Here is a 20,459-nt window from a genome sequence, read left to right as displayed (position 1 = left end):
TTCTTTATATTTCGAGCACACCATTCTCCCTTCCCATATTTCTTTATTCCATCCTAACCTATCCATCATTCCTTTAGTATAATACATACTCGCTATGTTTATCCTGCATTTTAACCACTAGCTCCGTCCTTAATCACTTGTTGCTGGCCTTCTATTCTTTTCACGGCAATTCTGTTTACAGCTCCCACAATTTCCTTTAGATTCCTGGGAGAATTTCAGTAGAGATTCTCTTGTAAACATAACAATCCCAGACCTGCACATAGCCCAGAAAACACATCCCGTGCCTTTATAAGACACATATCGAAACACATATAATAATCGACTCAGTAGCACAAAACTGTTTACCATAGAAGGATATAAGTAATAAAGCTTGTCTCATAAGTTGTACCTGCACACTCTTTCTAGAATCCCATTATATATAAATATATTTTTCTACACACTGTCAATCAACTCCCTTTGGGGAGGTCTACTTATGCATAAATCATTATCTACCACTGGGTCACTAATAGGCACAGACATCCCAAATTGTTTGATTGGCTCAGACTGTTACCTCAACGCAGTCAACAACATCAGGAGTGATACATGACAGCATAGGATCTGAATCAATCGATGCACACATATCATAAGAGGATACTAGCAATATACTTGGGACAATATCCGGGGGAGACACAAGATCCTGTCGCTCAGCTAACGCATGGATATGATGCTGGGATCCACTTGGACTGGGCATTCCTCTTCGGTCTCTATCACCGCCTACTAACATCTGTGGCCTTTGCCTTGGAGGGTGTACCTATGATGAAGAGCCAGCTACCACTCTCGTAGTCCGAACCTTATCTTTACCACGTAGCGATGGGCAGTCGCGCTTGAAATGGCCTGGCCGAGCACAGGCATAACAAATATCTGAGCCCAAGTGGCACGGTCCCTAATGTAACCTAGAACACTGAGTACATCATGGTACCGGTGATCTCGTCAAACTAGAACCACTCTGAATCCGAGAACTGGAAACTCTGAGACTCTGGGGTGGCCTAGAATAAGTAGATCTATCAAACTTGCGTCTAGAAAACTGTGGAGGAGCACTACTTGTTGAACGCACTGAGTGCCTAGAGAAATTTTGCCTCGGAGCGCCCCTAAACTCATGATCAAACCCTGAAGAACTAACTCTCTTTCTCCAACCCCTGTTACCGTGGCCACATCGTGCCGCTGAGCTTGACCGGCCACTAATTGAGTTAGCAAAAGAATGGCTTGTCTCATCTCTTGGCCTGAGGCATCTGGTAGAGGAACTGGGGGTGCTGGATCTAACGTTAAGGCTCCCCTTTGATCCTCTAAAGTGGGCGAAGTATGGAAAAACCGAGATAGGGCCTTATTCTGGGGTTCGCTCTCCTCCATACCCATAGACGGCTCCCGTTCAAGCCCTTCTTTAACCACTATCTTGCCCTTCTGGGCTGCCGTAGCATTTTCTTTCATCAGCTTTGCTGAAATTATAATGCACAATTAGGGAGGGGAAAACCTTATAATATGGATGTATGGCACGATCTAATAAGAAGAAGAATGGTCTTTTTTCCTAAATGCCCTGTAGCCTCCTGTTTATTAGTGTGGCGCGCTACACACCATAAACAAGACTCTACTAGACACGGCTCGTAGACACTTCCTAGGATTGAACTGCTCTGATACCACTTTTGTCACGACCAGACTAGGGGCCATGAGGGGTACCCGAGGCTAACCACCGAGCACCGCTCATATCATTACCTATCGTACTCATCAAGCGTTCATTCATTAATCTTATACTCAAGTCATAGGAAAAAACATTTTTCACTTCGAAACATAATTACCTTTATATACATATGCCCTTCGGCTATCAAAATAATGTACATACAATAAGGACATCGTGAGACCATACTACCCACACATACGCATCTACGAGCCGCTCTACTAGAGTACTAGACATATGGACGGGACAGGAACCCGTCATGCCCAAAACATATATATACACAAAAGAATAAATCAATGGCACCTTCGGAATAATGGGGTGCTCTGAAAATCTGCTAGTAGCTCGTACGAGTCTGGATAACCTCCCTGCCTACCTGTGGGCATGAACACAGTGTCCAAATAAAACAGACGTCAGTACGAACATTGTACTGAGTATGTAAGGAATGAATGAAATGAACATAATAAAGAAACCATAAGACATAAGATGAAGATATAACCTGCGTAACTTTTAAGGCTGGATACATTTCGTACATATATCATATATAGTCATAGTACATGTATCATCATAGCGCACATATCATCGTATTATATATATCATCATCGTTAACCCGCTTCCGGGTAACCATCATATTCCACCCACTAGTGGTGTCATGTCCGGCCATATAGGCACGGTGTAATCGTATGCAGCCCGCCTTCGCGGTGACATGTCCGGCAATCTAGGCACGCTGTAATCGTACGCAGCCCGCCTTCGCGGTGACATGTCCGGCCATATAGGCACGATGTAATCATATGCAGCCCGCCTTCGTGGTGACATGTCCGGCCATCTAGGCACGGTGTAATCTCATTATCATATACATCTCATAAAGCATGCATTAGAACTCAAATACAAACTATAACTCTATCGGGGTGACGTAAGGTCGAGCACCCCCGATTCCATTATGGAGTAATCATAATCATCATACCTCACCTTGAAAGAATCATAAGGTGGGTTTAGCAACAATGAATAACCTCAAAGAATCGTATAAGGATCATTAGCCTCGTGGAATTATCATATCATGAGCTTTAGAATCTTTAGGCTCTAACTCATCATCATCATTATCATATTCATGACATATCTCTTATCTTTATCTCATAAGTAGTTCTTAATAGTCATAGGCTTATAATTTCCGGAACGTAAGAAGGTCATGGAAGATAAGGAAGCCAAATCATAAAATAGGTTTATCAAACTCATAAATAGCATCATCTTCACCATCGTTATAGTAGAACATTTCTCATCTCTAGCTCATAAGAAACTCTTAAGAATCATAAACTCTCAACTTTTGGGATATAAGAAAGCCATAGAAATATATAGGGAATGATAAAATAAGAGTCATGACTTTATGAAAGAAAAAGGGCTAGCCTTACATACCTTTTCGTCTTTCTAACTTGTCGACTATACGCTTCCGTCCAAGTTCGTAACTCTACATTCAAAGGAATTCGTGTTATGATTAGATATTCAGAGACATACTTACACTTAGGCTAAAGCTAACGAAAATTGGGCAGCATTTCCTTTGTTTCTACAACTTTCCCCATATGATGTGACAACTCCCAACATCAATAACAACATTCATAATATCGTAACCAATAACTTTTTCAAGTTCGACTTTATCCAATTCCCACAATTTTCTCTCAAGGTCATTCACAACGATGGTCATAATACAACATTACATTCATTCACATATCATGCTTCTCCAACATTCTTAATATTATTTATAACAGGGTTATACTCATAATACCTCAAGGGTTATGATTCATGTCAACTATTATTCAAGAACACCATAATTTCACACTTGAGCTCCATATTCCACTTTCATCCATAATCTAAGTCTTTCAACCATTCAATATTCTGAATAACATGTAATGATCATGAAACTCACCTTTGATTGTGTAGGAGCAAGTTTTGGATGAAAATGCTTCACTTGAAGAAAAACCCTAGCTTCAAACCAAAGAGATTTCTTGACTCTAGCAATCCCTAAGAGCTTCTTTACTCTTGTTTTCCTTGGATTGATGATATTGATATTTGATTTGCCTTGAATTTATGTTGATGAAATATGTAGAACCCTCTAGAAGTCTTGAGAGAGATAGAGAAGTGGAAAGAATGAGAAAATAAGAGTGAGAACACATTTATATATTTGAAAATAACTCAGCCCATCGGGACTCATACGGACCCTTATACGGTCCGTATAAGTGTCCGTGGTTCACCATCAGGGAAAACATTTCTTCTGTTGGGTTATACGGACCCTTATACGGATCGTAGAAAGTTATACGGACCGTATAAGTGGTCGTATAACTCCACTTTTCTGAATTTGTTTCCGTCGTTTCGTTTGATCTTCGATCCTTATGGAACCTTCTTAATACTTGCTTAACACTTAATTAGCAATCTAAGGAGCGTTATAACTTTTCCTCAAGACATTATTAAATCAACATTAGCTCGGTACTTTGTTAACCCTTTTTCAAAGCACAACTTATACTTACATTGTTCAACGAACTTTCTTCTCTTATCTCTAATGTCTTTGAAATCGCAATTAGAATCGTTAAGTAACCTTTCTTACTTGTAGGGACATCGCATATTCCTCACCCTGCGTTAGTCCATTCACTATGCAATAACATGAAATTTTTTGAGGTGTAACAAGAATGTAGAAGCAAAACCACTGACCCTCATTTGTTCCAGTGGTTAATGAATTCCCAGATGTATTTCTAGATGAACTTCCAGGCATTCCACCAGAGCGGGAAATTGACTTTTCTATCGATATGCTACCAGATACTCAGCCGATATCTATTCCCCCTTATAGAAAGGCCCATGCTGAGTTGAAGGAATAGAAAGAGTAGTTGAAAGATTTGCTCGAGAAGGCCTTTATTAGGCCTAGTACATCGCCTTAGGGAGCACCAGTGTTATTTGTAAGGAAGAAAGATGGCTCGTTACGAATGTGTATAGATTATAGGCAGCTGAATAAGGTGACAATAAAAAACAAGTATCCCCTCCCGAGGATTGACGATTTATCTAATCAGTTACAGGGAGCCAAATGCTTTTTAAAGATAGACTTGAGGTTAGGGTATTATCAGATCAGGGTCAGAGAAAAATATTTTCGAAGACAGCATTCAGAACCAGATATGGTCACTTCGAGTTTCTTATGATGTCTTTTGGGTTGACTAACACGCCAGCAATGTTCATGGACTTGATGAATAGCGTATTTAGAGCCTTCTTAGATCTGTTCATGATTGTGTTTATCGATGATATTCTAGTCTACTCTCGATCAAAGGCTGAGCATTTGTATCATTTACGAAATGTACTCAGAGTTCTTCAAGATCAGAAGTCATATGCAAAGTTCTCTAAATATGAATTCTTGCTGAACTCTACGGCTTTCTTCGGACATATTATATTAGATGACAGCATCAAGGTTGATACTCAGAAGATAGAGGCCGTGAAGATTTGGCCTAGACCCACGACACCGACGGAGGTTCGTAGTTTTTTTAGATTGGCAGGATATTACAGGAGATTTGTAGAGGGCTTCTCCTCTCTTTCAGCACCACTGACAAAGCTGACTCAGAAGACACCTAAGTTTCAATGGACAGACGCTTGTGAGCAGAATTTTCAAGGATTGAAGAACATGCTGACTTCAGCGCCAGTTTTGGAACTTTTAGAGGGATCAGAGGGTTATGCTATCTATTGTGATGCCTCAAGTGTTGAATTGGGTTGTATGTTGATACAGCACGGTAAGTTATCGCTTATGCTTCGAGGTAGCTGAGGAAGAACTAGAAGAACTATCCGACCCATGATTTGGAATTAGCTGTAGTGATTCATGCACTTAATATTTGGAGACAATATTTATATGGTATCCACGTTGATATTTACACAAATCAGAAGAGCCTTCAATATATCTTTAAGCAGAAAGAGTTGAATTTACATCAGAGGCAATAGTTGGAGCTGTAAAAGATCACAACATTGATATTCTATACCATCCAGGGAAGAAGAATGTAGTAGCCGATGCCCTTAGCCGCAAATCTATGGGTAGTTTGTCTTTCTTGCGAGCAAAGAAAAGAGAGTCAGCTCACGAGCTTTATCAATTAGCCGGCCAAAGGCTTTGATTATTAGAATCATGTGATGCAGTAGTTATAGTTCAGGATACAGCGACATAATCCTTAGCAGCTGAGGTTAAGGAACACTAGTATGCAGATCCTACTTTGATTCAGTACGGGGAGACAGGTCCACAAAAAAAAAAGTCACCTTTTGAGATTTTTGGAGATGGAGTTTTGAGGTATTGAGGCAGATTGTGCGTTCCGGATATTACAGGGTTACATTAGCAGATTATAGCAAAAGATTATTATTCCCACTGCTCAATTCACCCAGGGTCGGCGAAGATGTACCATGATATCAGAGAGATTCACTAGTGGAATGGTATGAAGAAGGATATAGCTGAATTCGTTGCCCAATGCCTTAATTGTCAATAGGTAAAGGCTAAGCACCAGAAGCCTGGTGGATTGTTGCAAGATATAGAGATTCCAACTTGGAAACTGAAGGCAATTAATATGGATTTCATTACAGGCTTACCTCGTTCCCCGCACAGATCTGATTCGATATGGGTGATTGTTGATAGAGTTACAAAGTCAGCACATTTTCTATCTGTCAAGACTACTTATTCCATTGAGGATTACGCGAAGTTGTATATTAAGGAGATAGTGTGACTTCATGGTGTTCCAGTATCTATTATTTCAGACAGAGGTGCACAATTTATAGCTACCTTCTGGAAATCCTTCAAAAAGGGATTGGGGACCCAGCTAAATTTTAATACAGCATTTCACCCCCAAAGTGACAGGCAGGATGGGCGTACTATTCAGATGCTCGAGTATATGCTACGAGTATGTGTGATAGACTTAGAAGGTAGCTTGGATGATCCATTTCTGCTTATTGAGTTTGCGTATAATAATAGCTACCATTCCAGCATCTAGATAGCGCCATATGAAGCCCTATATGGGCGAAAATGCAGATCTCCTATCGGGTGGTTCGAAGTCGGAGAATCAAGGTTGATAGGACCTGAATTGGTCCAATAAGTGGTGGAGAAGGTTAATCTCATTCAGGAGAGGTTACTAGCAGCTCAGAGTCCCTAGAAGTCTTATACAGATGATAAAAGACAAGATTTGGAGTCCTAGGTATATGACTGAGTATTCCTGAAGGTGTCACCTATAAAATATGTCATGAGATTCAGTAAGAAAGGAAAGCTTAGCCCTAGATATATCGGGCCTTACAGGATTATCGTAGACTTGGCTGAGTGGCCTATGAGTTAGATCTACCTTCAAACTTGGAGTCTGTACATCTGATCTTCTATGTATCCATGCTCCGCAAGTGCATCAGAAGTCCTTCCAGAGTTGTACCCGGGGATGATGTCCAGGTTACAGAGCAGTTATCCTACGAGGAAGTCCCAGTTTCTATTTTAGATTTCCAGGTTCGTAGGTTGCAACCCAAAGATGGAGCTTCCGTAAAAGTACTCTGGAGAAATAAGAATGTAGAGGAGATGACTTGGGAAGCTGCGAAATATATGAATTCTAGATCCTTATTTGTTTTTGATCCCAGAGCAGGCTCAGGCTACGATACCATCATCTTCAGGTATGCATTATATTATCAATTATTTTGTTTGTCGTGTCAGGCTATTGATTGTTGTTGCCCTGTGTGGCCTTGCACTACGTCGTTGGGTTGTGTGGCAGGTTGTTAGTAGTATGCTTACAGAGGAAATTTTCATAGACTTTTGAGAGTTTAACATTCGAGGACGAATATTTCTAAGATAGGTGGAGGGGAGGATGTTACACCTAGAAAAATTTCACGTCATTTGCATCGTAAGTAAACTGACATTTGTCGAAGGTATTATGAAGTTTCTAAAAGGTTGTGGAATGGTTGTATATGAGCTATGAGTGGGTACCTAAAGTTTCGGGATCATACGAGTTAAAGAAGATAAGTTTCCACGAAGTTCGGGAAATGTAAGGCATGATCTGCATCGCAGATGGCCGTCTGTGTCACAGATCATGGTCGCATATGAGAGCCCAGGGATGAGGAAGTTTTTGGAAATGGTCTGCAAGGTCATCTGCGGCAACAAATGAGCACCTGCGACGCAGATGCCAATGCAGATCAAAGTCAGTGGCAACTCTCTTTTTCATATATTTCGTACCCTTCTCATTTTATATCATTTTACTCATTTCTCCTGACCTCTAACACTTCTAAAAACCCCCCTCCAATATAACTAGTCAACCTTAAGTGAAATCAAGGATTAAGGAGAAGATCAAGTGCCTACAGTTTTCAAAGTGTTGTTGAAGCTTGCTTCTCCTCTTTGTAGTAGCTTTGGAGTATATTTCAAGATGAAGTAATGTTGGAATTGAAGTGTTCTTGATTTCTTGAGGTAAGGTTCCATCTTGTTTCCTTGTTTATAAGTTTAGGTGATGATTATGCTAAGTTTGGAAGGAAAGAAGTTTGAGGGAAGGTTCAAATATGAACTTGAGTTTCTGTTGAGTTGTAATTTTCTTTGAGCCATGTTGTTAATGTGTTTTTGAGCTAATTTTTTTTTTGTATGGGCAGTAGTTGATGTTGAGATTGTGTTGACGTTTTATATACATGGGGTATTTGGAAGAAGGAAGTATTTAGGTGTCGTATGTGAAGCGTATATTGGATTGTTTTATTGTACATCTCTAAATATTGATGATATGAGGTTAAAAAGGATCATATGAGGTTGTTAGGTTGATTGTTGGGTTTTAGATGTGTTGTGATGGTTAAGAAATAGGGCAAATGCTGCCTGTTTCATTTTGGAATCGATTTATCGTTTGACATGCGTGATATACTAGTACCATCTAAGCTTGAAAATGCCTTCCTTTGTTACAGGATTGGAGTACTAGTTCGACAGATTCATTGTGGGATGGTGTTGATGACTTGAGGTATGTTAAGGATAACTTTCCTTCTTTTGGCGTGATCCATATAGACAAAATGTAAACGTAATGCTACTCCATAATGATTCTATTCTTAGCAGTTAGGGATGTTCTAGATTGAATCATGTTCTAGTACTATTGTTCTTAGCAAGTCTTTCTCTAGATTTCATATACTTCATAGATTCACTTTTTTAAGGAAATGTTATCTCATAATGATGTTCGGAGGTGTAACTGTTACACCCCGTATCTTCGAAGAGCACTTATCAAATTTGAAACATAAGTACGTTGAGTTAGGGTTAAGTAAAACCACTTTGGAATATAAGGATCAAGCATTATTAAGTATATTTAATAAGTGAAGGATGTATATAAGATATACCGGAAGGTTTTATAAGGAAATGAGTGGAAAAAATGAAGTAGTACGACTTCAGAGAAAGGATGGGTGCTGTTTTGTGTGAAAATTTTGGTCCAACTTGGGGGACGCATATCTCTTATCATATGAAGTGTTTTAAGGTGAAACAAAAGCCTAAAATGAAGTTCGTCGAGTCTAGTTTCCAACGCAACAAACCGCTCATCGATAGGATATCGGAGTAGAGAATTATGGACTTTACAAGTTCAGCTGACAGAGCAGAAATTTGTGCTACAGTACTGCTACAGTAACCGGCCTGCTACAGTAAAATGCTACAATGAACCCGAACCAAATTTGACCTTTATAAAAAGGGTAAGAATCCCTTTTTTTCAACAAATTTTGTTGGAAAATTACAGAAATTGAAGAGAGAGAGTGAGGAAAACAAAAAGTGAGCAATTTTCAAGTATCGGAGTAGTGGTTTAGGTCCGGGTAACGCATGGTTGTGATTCTAGTATTATTTTGCGGTGGATTTTAGCGTGGATATTGCTGTCTTAACAAGAAAAAAGGTATGAATCTTTCTCTTTTGGTATTATTTAAGGCTTATTTACGGAGATAAAGTCGCTAAACAATCGTGTAGTAAGTTTGTTAGTTATGGAAGTTGAAAAACAGTGTGTGGGCTGTTTTATGGTACATATTGGTGTTGGAAATGATGTTATGGATGTTGGTATTGTTATTGTTGTTGTTGGTTGTTGAATTGAGAATTCGGGCTAGGCATATAAACAGGGGAGGTGCTGCCCGATTTTCGGCAGAATATAGAATAGTATAATTTGAAACTTGGTACAAGTGTGCAATGAAGAGGCTAATGTTAGTATAAATCCTCTTAAATGTAGGCTTGTGAGCTCGGACACATAAGCGTAGCTACTAGGAGGTTGAACAGGTATGTTAAGACCCGTCCTTTTCTTTCAAAGGCATGATTCCTATGGTATGATTCCATAAGTGTTTTCATAACCTCCTTGATTTCAAAGCTAGAAGTTTATGACTCTTAAATCTCCTTATGATGTTAAGAACGAGAATGTTTTTATGAGGATTACGTTGAGGATGATTTTATGCTTAAAGGTCTCAAATATGATTTCAACGATGATATGAAAATGTTAAGCCATTTAATGATTTTCTCGATTTATTTCATTGTTGTTGATCTCACCTTATAAATTGTTCCTCCAAGGTGGGATAGAGCGATAGTTTTCATTTGAACTCCTATGCATGCCATGAGTATAATATATGCATATGGCTATTTTGTGACATTACAGAGAGCTCTATTATTTCATTTTGATTATGCACTGCACTCATTTTCATTCTTCATGTATATGTAAGGCACAGTTGACAGGGGGTGTGCTGTGGCCTTTGTTGTGATGTGTATATGTATGGCACAGTTGATAGGGGGTGCGTTGTGGCCTTTGTTGTGATGTATATATATATATGGCACAGCTGACAGGGGGTGTGCTGTGGCCTTTGTTGTGATGTGTATATATATGGCACAGCTGACAGGGGGTGTGTTGTGGCCTTTGTTGTGATGTGTATATATATGGCACAGTTGACAGGGGGTGACGCTGTGGCCTTTGTTGTGATATTTCTATGGATATATGTGTTTCTTTGACATAGCTATACTGATGCATTTATTTTGCCCATTCATTGACACGCCTCAAATGTTTTCCATGATTTCATGTATATATTAATTTCATGTCTTACATGCTCAGTACACTATTCGTACTGACCCCCTTTCTTCGGGGGCTGCGTTTCATGCCCGCAGATACAGACCCTCAACTTGGTTACCCTCCGGCTTAGGATTTCTGCCTAGCTGTTTGGAGAGCTCCATTGTCCCGGAGCTTGAGCTGTTTTGGTACAGATCTTCTTATATAGACGTTGTCATACTCCTAGAGGTCTGTAGACATGTGTGGGTTATGCATATGGTTTGGTCAGCTATACAGATGTAGTTCATTTTGGATATTCCCGTGTATATTGGCAACCTTGTCGGCTTGTGTATTTTGTTATGTTTGGTTAACTCTGACTCTTTAGGAGACAGGTTCATTATGATATATGGCATTATGAGTCTACAGCATGTTTTACATATTTCCACATTGTCCTTAGTATCACTCTGATTATATCTAACAGGTTCGTATACGAGTGTCCAACTCGGCACTAATCATGGGCCATCGGTTTGGGTCGTGATAGTAACAACCTTACGTCACTCTGATAGATTCAAGATGTACTCCTATCATATTCATGCATCAGATATATGTGTGTGTGTGTGTATTATACGTTATATGCACGTATACTTATATTATATCTATATGGGTTATGGGTAAGGTTCCGACGTTATATACATGTTGACACCCAATCTTTGCCCTCCATAAATTCAAATTAATTAGTCAAGCTTCTTGAATTTCAAACAGAGTAAAAGAATTATTCAGAAACTCAAAATACTTTCTAAAACAGCTTTTGGTGATAATTCGCCATTTTTTCATTGGAAAAATACCCTAATATATGTTATATATATTTTTACATATAAATTTAAATATAAAATATGTTTATTTTACCGATTAGAAAATCAAGTTGCATAAAAACAAGTATTTTAGTTAAGTACGTATTTTCAATTAAAGTAATTACTATAATTAGTTAATTAATATAAAAAAAATAAGTATTTTTACTTTGTTGAAGTAAAGAAGCTTAATTAATTAATAGAATACAATTCATCTCAATTTTGCTTTGACTGGGATTAATTTTTAAAGAATGGTTTTTGTTTAAATTGGTTGTTTGTTAAATTGGGCTTTGGGCCTCATTTAAAATTCCAAATTAGCGTCTTTTCTAGCAACTTCCCAGCCCAATAACTTAATGACCCGACCCAACCTAAATTAAAAAAGGAATTAATTTTTAATCCTACATTTTCCTTCAATTCAGAAAAACACAAAACCAACGAACCCTAAAAAGCTTAACCCCGAATGCTTCCAGCGATTTCCAGCGATTCCTGGCCATTTTTGGCTAAGTTTCAGACTCTCTTTTGCTTTTCCAGTCATTGCCTGTGTATTTCAGGCGAACGAATTCAATTGCCTTTGTCTTACTTTAAATTCAAATGGTAATCTCTGATTTTTTTTTTCTTTTGATGTTTCGCTCCTTTGCCAACCAAAAGATTCGAATCTTTTAAAAAAAAATGCGGACTTCAAAACTTAACTGAACGAATTCCACTTTGAGGGAGTCTCACATCGTTCAGGTGGAGCCCAAAAATCAGTTTTGGGGTTCTATTTATAGAACCCCCATTTCGCATCTCAGGGAGAGGTTTTTGGGAGACCACAAAATTGGTTTTAGACAACCACAAACGTTTTTTACACCTCAAATAAGTTTTACACATCCCAAGTTCCATAACATCCGATTACTTGGTTCAAAAATAAGAAATTTCTCTTGTAAGCTGAGTTCTTGAATCATCGAAACAAGGTTAATAATTTTAAGTTCGTTTTGAGTTAGTTTGTTGAGTCGGTGAAAGGTAAAAGATGATCGTCAACACTCGCCGCCCCTATCGCTGCTCGGCAAAAAGGTAATCTTCCTTCCTTATCTTAATCTTACTTTTATCTCTTTTTTTAATATATTTTTTATGGGATTAGTGTAGTTTAAATTTGGTAAGTTAAGCTATTATTAGTTGATGAACCACAACCTGTAGAGTAGTCTGAATTGAGTCATTTGTCTTCAGTATTCATAAACGTGTTAATAATTGGATTCATGAAGGGTTAGATTAATTCCAGTCTTACAACAACAACAACAACAGCCCAGTGAAATCCCACATCTTGGGGTCTAGGGAGGGTATAATGTACGCAGACCTTACTCCTACCAAGGTAGGATGGCTGTTTCCGAGAGACCCTCGGCTCAATAGAAGCATAAAAAGGGGGTCAGATAAGGTTAAAAGATTTAAAACGATATTGCAATGAAATAATGCAAGCGACACAGTAAAACCGGATAATCAAGGAATTCAAAGCGATATGGAAATGCAAATCACGAAAGCGGCACAGATAAAATAGAGTAATCAAAGTACAGAAAGTAGCAAATAATAACATAAATCAAAGCACAAGAAATTATAATGCGCTAATGCGCCTACTAATAAGGAAAGATAACGAGACTTATATACTAGCCTTCTACCCTAATGTGGGTCCTCCACACCTTCCTATCTAAGGTCATGTCCTCGGTAAGCTGTAACTGCGTCATGTCCTGTCTAATCACCTCTCCCCAATATTTCTTTGGCCTACCCCTACCTCTTCTGAAACCATCCATGGCTAACCTCTCACACCTCCGCACTGGGGCATCTATGTCTCTCCTCTTCACATTCCCAAACCATCTCAGTCGCATTTCCCGCATCTTGTCTTCCACCGAGACCACTCCCACCTTATCCCGAATAGCCTCATTTCTAATCCTGTCGCTCCTAGTGTGCCCACACATCCATCTCAACATTCTCATCTCGGCAACTTTCATCTTTTGAACGTGAGAGATCTTAACTGGCCAACACTCCACCCCATACAACATAGCCGGTCTAACCACCACTCTGTAGAACTTGCCCTTCAGTTGTGGTGGCACCTTCTTGTCACATAGCACTCCTGAAGCTAGCCTCCATTTCATCCACCCTACCCCAATACGATGTGTGACATCATCGTCAATCTCCCCGCTGCCTTGCATGATAGACCCAAGGTACTTGAAACTACTTTTCTTTTGGATGGCCTGAGCACCAAGCCTAACTTCCACGCCAACCTCCTGAGGTGTCTCACTGAACTTACACTCTAAGTACTCTGTCTTGGTCCTACTCAGCTTAAATCCTTTAGACTCCAAGGTATGTCTCCAATCCTCCAGCTTAGCGTTAACTCCGCTACGAGTCTCATCGATCAGGACTATGTCGTCCGCGAAAAGCATACACCATGGCACCTCACCTTGAATTTGTCGCGTCAATCTATCCATCACCAAGGCAAATAAAAACGGACTAAGAGCTGATCCTTGATGCAACCCCATCACAACTGGAAAGTGCTCTGAGTCCCCTCCTACTGTCCTTACTCTATAGTTTTCGCAACTCTGGACATCCCCCTTGTTTTTGTATAGAGGGATCATTACGCTCGACCTCCATTTTTCGGGCATCGTTGCTGTCTTAAAGATGACATTAAACAACCTAGTCAGCCACTCCAAACCTTTAATTCCAGTCTTGTTTACATTTATTGTTCACATTCCAGTTGTGTTACCTTATTAAAAAAATTTAGCTTGATTGAGTTTTCTGGGTCCAAATGCTAGTTTCTTTTCCGCTTTAGAATCTCATCCTGCTAATCTGTTTACATTTTGTGCAAATTAGTTTTTGTTTCAATCCCGCTTGAATGAAAAAGACTAGTTTTCCTTTTTAACTTATTTGTATGAACATGCAAGGATAGTTTTCTGGTTCTGTTTTGGTCCCATTTGCATCAAGTTTGAAGCTTTTGAGTGATTTTCCTCAACTGAATCAGTCACTAACAAATTCTCTCCCTAACTTTACAAAAAATGCTTCTCTTTAAGTCTATAACAAATGTTGTTTACTAGCTGCTTTCCCTTTATGAGCTGATAAAGTTCTAGACAAGTTCTCTCTTGTTTGGCCTCCAATTTGAACAATTTTTTTTTTTTTTTTGGAAATTGTTAGTTGTATTAGCATATGCAGTACCTAAAAAATGAATTTGAAACAATTAGGAAACTGTTACTTTTGGTGAATCTGTTACCTTGCCTGCCCTAGCTTTAGTTACCTAAGGTTTGTTTAAGAGATGACACGTCCTCCATAAGTTAACAGGTTTTCATGAAGGTGAATCCAAATATATATTCCAAAGTTATTTCAGAGTCCTTCGCTTTCTACTTTATGTCAAACTTGTTGTGTACCAGCATATAAGTTATTCAAGTCATTGTGTTATGGTGGTTCCCCATTCCTTTGAAGTTGTCATTATTTGCCAGTATTTTAATTCCTCTAAGTTCAAGTCTACCTGGTCTGCTGATTATTTTTAACTTACTGTTCACCCTGATTATTAAAACAGTTAGTTCATGCATTAAGAGCTGAAACTGTTTTATAAAGCTCAGAGATAGATAGATTGTTTGATTGTATTTTGTTTGGTAAATTAATGTTATCTACTCCTTAAAATCAGTAGGGTATCAACTGAGTCTAGAAACTGGTTCAAATATTCCAAGAGGATTAGTTTATAAACATTAGGGTGATCTTGAATAAATTCTTAAATTTAGAAGTTATTACTTGTCTTGATTCTCTTGTTAAGATGTTTCATTTTAACAAAATTCCTGCTTGGATTGTAATACGTTTTGGTAAACCTTTCAACTCTTAAAGTTGAGGAGTCCTCTCCATGCTTAGAACTCATTGGCGGATTTGTAGAAATCCTTAAAGTTGTATTTTTCTTGGTCTAGTTTGATTGGTTCTTTTCCTGAACCTTTGTGTTTAAACTCAAATGTGCTAGTGACTAATTTGCCTGAGTGAAGTGTTTTTACTTAGCAATTTAAATTCCCAACTTCAATTGTTTTCTGAAAATTAAATCTCTTTACATCTTTTCACATAAGCTGCCTCCAAGTGTTTGTTTGAGCCCTTGAGAATAGACTAATGTGAAGGTGAAATAGTTAGTTTGTCTGTAAGGCCATATTTGTTTTGAATCTTAAACCCACTCCTATTTCTAACTAAATGTTTCTAATAACTGATTGTTATTTCCTAAAATATTGTTGAGTTCAAATATTCCCTCAAAATCTATTACAATCTTTCTTCACTATTTCATTTAGGAGGAAAACAGAATGGTAAGTTAGTGGTAGAAACCCTTTAGTGTTGTCGTCTTTGTTTGAAATGGTAGTTTCTTCTGAGAATTGTATTTTTGAAGTTTAAAATAGGTTTGACCTTTTTGTGTGGGAAATACCCTTTTGGAACTATTTTTGGGATGCCATTGAATAAGGCAGTTTCCATTGTTTCCCTTACAGTTGTCCAGTTTAGATGAACTGTTTAAGTGCCAAAAGAAAAACTGCTTTGTGGAATATTTTCTGTTTGGTTCATGTCTTAGTTAAATGGTATAATTCTTGATACTCATTCTTTACCCCCTCTCTTTCTTTGCATGACTTGGGGACTTTCAAATCTCAAATGTTCTAGAGTTGCTACTGATAAGACAATTGCTACGCCATTACTACAAATCGTTGCCTTTTTTTAAGGCAAACTGTTGCTATAAATAGCTGCTACATTTGAGACACACTTAGTGAGTTTGATGCCATATTTTAAGGCAAAACAGTCATTGCACTTGAGGTAAAAATCTCTATAATTTGATGGGGTTGGCTGCTTAATTCTGATGCCTATTTTGGGCTAAAATGGCTGGTGAATTTTAGCCATCTTGCTGTTGTGTTTTGGGGTTGAAACTGCTGCTGCTTTTTAGCCATTTTGCTGCTTTACTTTGGGCCATGAAGTGTTGCATTTTAGCCATTTTGCTGCTTGACTTAGGCTCATGAACTGTTGTATTTTATCCACTTTGCTGTTGTACTTTTGGGCTATGAATCACTGCATTTTTTAGCTGAATTTCTGCTGCATTTTGAGCTAAATTTCTGCTACGTTCTGAGCTGAATTGTTGCTGCATTTTGACGCTGAAAACACTGCTTTTAGAGTAAATTTGCTGCTGCAAATTTTCAGCAAGTGTTTGCTATACTTGGCTAGGCAAATTCTCTATTTTGGTACCTATTTGAGGAGAGGTTACTGCTTGTGGTTGCTCTACAGTTTTGCCATTACATTATGATGCCTCACTTGGGGAGAATTGTTGCATTCTTTAAAGGGTGTACCTAGATGCAACACTTGGATGAATTGTTTGTTGTATTCTTGGCCCACTGTGATTGCTCTTCTAATGCATTGTTGCATTTTGAGACCATTATGCTGCTGCTACCTTTGCGATTAAGCTACTGCCTGTTGAAATGAACATCTGCTATACTTGATAGAAGAACACTGAATTTGAACACGATACTACACTTGAGCCGATGAGAACATTTAATTTGAGGTCATGCCTTGTCCGAAAAGGTTATCCCTTGGTTTGGGCAAATAGGATGCTTATAAATAAGATCAAAAGGTAGAAATAGAAGAGCGTATGGATGTGAACTAGTATTCGCAACTGCGACTTGACTTGGTTTCTAGCCAAAATTCGGAAGCATAAATCTCAGCCTCTGTGATCAAAGCTCTCAGAGTTTGATACGAGCCCGAGGGATATTATTTTTGTGTTCATAAATGTCACCCTATGGGGTGGCGTATCATTTTGACTAACTAATTTTCTCTTCATTTTGCGAGGTACAAATAAAGCGAATCTGGGGACGAAGAACTGCAAAAAGCATAGAAGAACTAGAAGAGCATACGATTGCTAAAGGATTTGGGCCCAAGGCCGAAAAAGCTAAATTCTATTTCCATTATTTTGTGTGAACATGTTTATTTTATATGTCCCCATTGATTTTGTATGAACATGTTTTTTTGTAAATACCTGTGTATTATTGAAACCCTTTAGAACCTAGTTAAAATCCTGTATAAAATAAAAATGGTTTGAGCTGGAATCAAAAACAGTTTTTAAGCCTTGGCCCACGTAAAGCTAAATGGACAAGAGGAATTTTGCTTAAATACAAGTTTGAGAAAGGGATCCAAAGTAGAAGATGGTTGACCCGAATGAGCTGAAAAAATAAGATAAATAAAATCTCTTCTTTTATTAAACTTATAAAAACTTTTGTATTTTCAAGGGATATATATATATGACATTGAACCAAGCTAGTAGAAACTCTACTAAAGGAAAAATCTTAAGTGTGTTTTGGTCCGAAAATGAAATGACTTCAACCCTCATAAAAACTCTCTTTTTCCTAAAAAAAAAAAATGAACCTTTTCTCCGTAAAGAATATTTTGCCAAAAAATGTGAGTTTTAAGACTAGCATGACAATTTTTGCAAGAAAGAAAATATTTTAGCAAATAATCACATTAATCACACATTGAACTTCAAAGGTCAACTATATTCTACGGATTCTTAATACTAGGATGCTTAAAACCTTCCCTAGGGGATCACCAGAACCCTTACCTCGAACTCTGGTTTAAAAAGGATTTTTCTTTGTTTGACAAAATCCTTTTAACTCAGTTTTCCTAGTTTACCAATTAATTAGGTGGCGACACTAAAAAATATAAAATTCAATTAGAGCACCAACAACCTCTTAATAGCTTTTATGCACCCGTGTAAACGTGAACCGTAACAATACGCACTACCACCTGATCATCCGGTCATATGATGATGATGATTATGCCCACAGAGGCCGATATGACACGATGGGATGCTCGTAGAGGCTTGGCAGGTGTTATATATATAGACACATACACGTACGTTATATATGCATATATACAGTAGTTATGCATATCATTGGCCCTCAGAGGCAGTTCAAATATTAAGGTTGCATTCTTTTTTTCCTATGTGCTTTTATGTCTCCTTTATCTTGCTTTCATGCCTTACATACTCAGTACATTGTCCGTACTGATGTCCCTTTTGCCTGGGGGACATTGCCTTTCATGCCCGCAGGTTCAGGTCGACAAATTGACAGCTCGCCTCAGTAGGTTGCCCTTCAGCTAATATTGGAGCACTCAACTTGCCTCAGAGTTGTTGTCGTGTTTCGATACGTATATTTTTGTTGTACATATGGGTATGGCGGGCCCCTGTTCCGACCTCATGTCATGTACTCTAGTAGAGGCTTGTGGACAGTTGTGGTGTAGTTTGATATTGTGTGGCCCCTTCAGCCTATATTTTGTTGCATAGTTGTCTATGATGGCCTTATTGGCTCGTACAATTTTGTCCAGCATGGCTATATATGTATGTCCTTTTGGGCTCGCTCCTTTTCAGTATAATTCTCTTATGATCTAGCAGGTTACCATCTGATGACCCTAGTGGTCCACCCTTGAGTAAGATTACGTTATGGAAGCATGTTTCAGTGGCGCTCGGCAGGTAGGGCCCAAGTGCCCATCATGGCCCTCCGGTTTGGGTCGTGACAAAAATTTAGTAGAATGAGGGTGTAATCAAACTTTATCACCACCTGCAGTTTCTACAACAGCCCTCTTACCACCTTTCAGAGGCGGGAGCAGTCTTTCAGCCATAAAGTACAAACCTGCAACAAGAACAACTTGTAATATGCCTGGATCCTGTGCATTAAGGCTACACGAAGATCTATCTCCCGGATTCTAGAATAAACTCATTCCCCAATAGTTCAGACAAATATACATAGATAACCTGCATTAGATCAGTCATACTCAGTAAGGGTAAACCATCACAACACAAGAATTAATAGCTTCACAAATCACAAGTCACAAGTCACAATAAAATGCCACAATGAAGGCCAATAAACCAAGTAAAAGCTAATAGAGTAAGAAGTTTCCATTAACAAAGGCAACTGGAAGATGCCATATTGCTAAAGCAAAATCTTGGGAGCTTTTGAAGCAAAAACAAAATCTAGTAAGCTTTTGGAGTGGAAATTAAGACTACACAAGGACCATGGAGTTTTACAATTTTGTACTCTATGTAATGACCCCTTTAGTCATTATAGTCTTTTCGGCATTTTTTCTCGTTCCCGAGCATTGATTAGCTCTTTTTTTTACCCGAGGAGACCGTTGGCATGCTTCTCGAGGTGTCTAGATCGGATTCGGGAAACTTTTGTGAAATATAGGCCTAGAGTGAAAAAAAGGGTGGACCCAAAGTTGACTTTTGGGTAAACAGACCTTTTTCGAAATCCAGTCTATTCTAAGAGGTCTGGATGTTCGTTTAGAACTTGTGTGTATATTTGGTTCGGTTCCCAATGCACTTGGATGCCTTTTGAAACTTGGGTTGGAAATCAGAACTAAGGCATCGGGGGTTGACTCGGTCAACAAGACCTACGTTGGGAATTCCGAGGCTACGAGCACGTTCATAGATTATTTTTGTATGGGTCTGTGTATGTGGTTTGTTAGCATATGGCCTCGGGAATAGCTCAGGATTTCGATTGAGACTTATAAAATTTGGGGAAATTCTAGTACCTGGTGCCCGGAATGGCAACACTGCTGTTGCGATGTGTTGGCCGCTGGGACAGTCATGTGCATGTTGGACAGACCGCTATGGCGGCCTGATGGTAGCAGTGCTGCTGTAGCGGAGCCACTATAGCGGCCCCATTACCGCCATGACGGTAACAGGTTCGTTATTTCATTAAGTTTGATTTAAATAATCCTTTAGACCCTCATTATTTCCCATTTCGAAATTAAAGCTTTGGCGAACAGTCCTTGAGATATTTTGGAGATATTCTTAGAGGTAAATCTTGCTTATTCCTTTACTCTTCCTTTAATGATTTCCCCTTCCCTTTAATAATCCCTTAGTGATGGAAGTTGAAAGAGGATTTTGATGAATTTTTCCTTAGGCTCATTAAT

The 20,459-nt window shown here is 38.6% G+C and overlaps 1 long non-coding RNA gene across 1 annotated transcript; it reads left to right on the top strand.

Moving 5' to 3' along the window:
• Positions 1–11,958: 11,958 nt before the first annotated feature.
• LOC132609198 (uncharacterized) lies at positions 11,959–17,611 on the top strand. Its single transcript, XR_009570761.1, has 2 exons — positions 11,959–12,584; positions 16,170–17,611. It is a non-coding gene; the product is annotated as an uncharacterized LOC132609198 (long non-coding RNA).
• The last annotated feature ends 2,848 nt before the right edge of the window (positions 17,612–20,459 follow it).

This window comes from Lycium barbarum, chromosome 9, assembly GCF_019175385.1.
Source record: "Lycium barbarum isolate Lr01 chromosome 9, ASM1917538v2, whole genome shotgun sequence".
NCBI classification, from domain to species: domain Eukaryota; kingdom Viridiplantae; phylum Streptophyta; class Magnoliopsida; order Solanales; family Solanaceae; genus Lycium; species Lycium barbarum.
The sequence above is the reverse complement of the archived record's forward strand: the minus strand, read 5'-3'. Positions and strand labels throughout refer to the sequence as shown.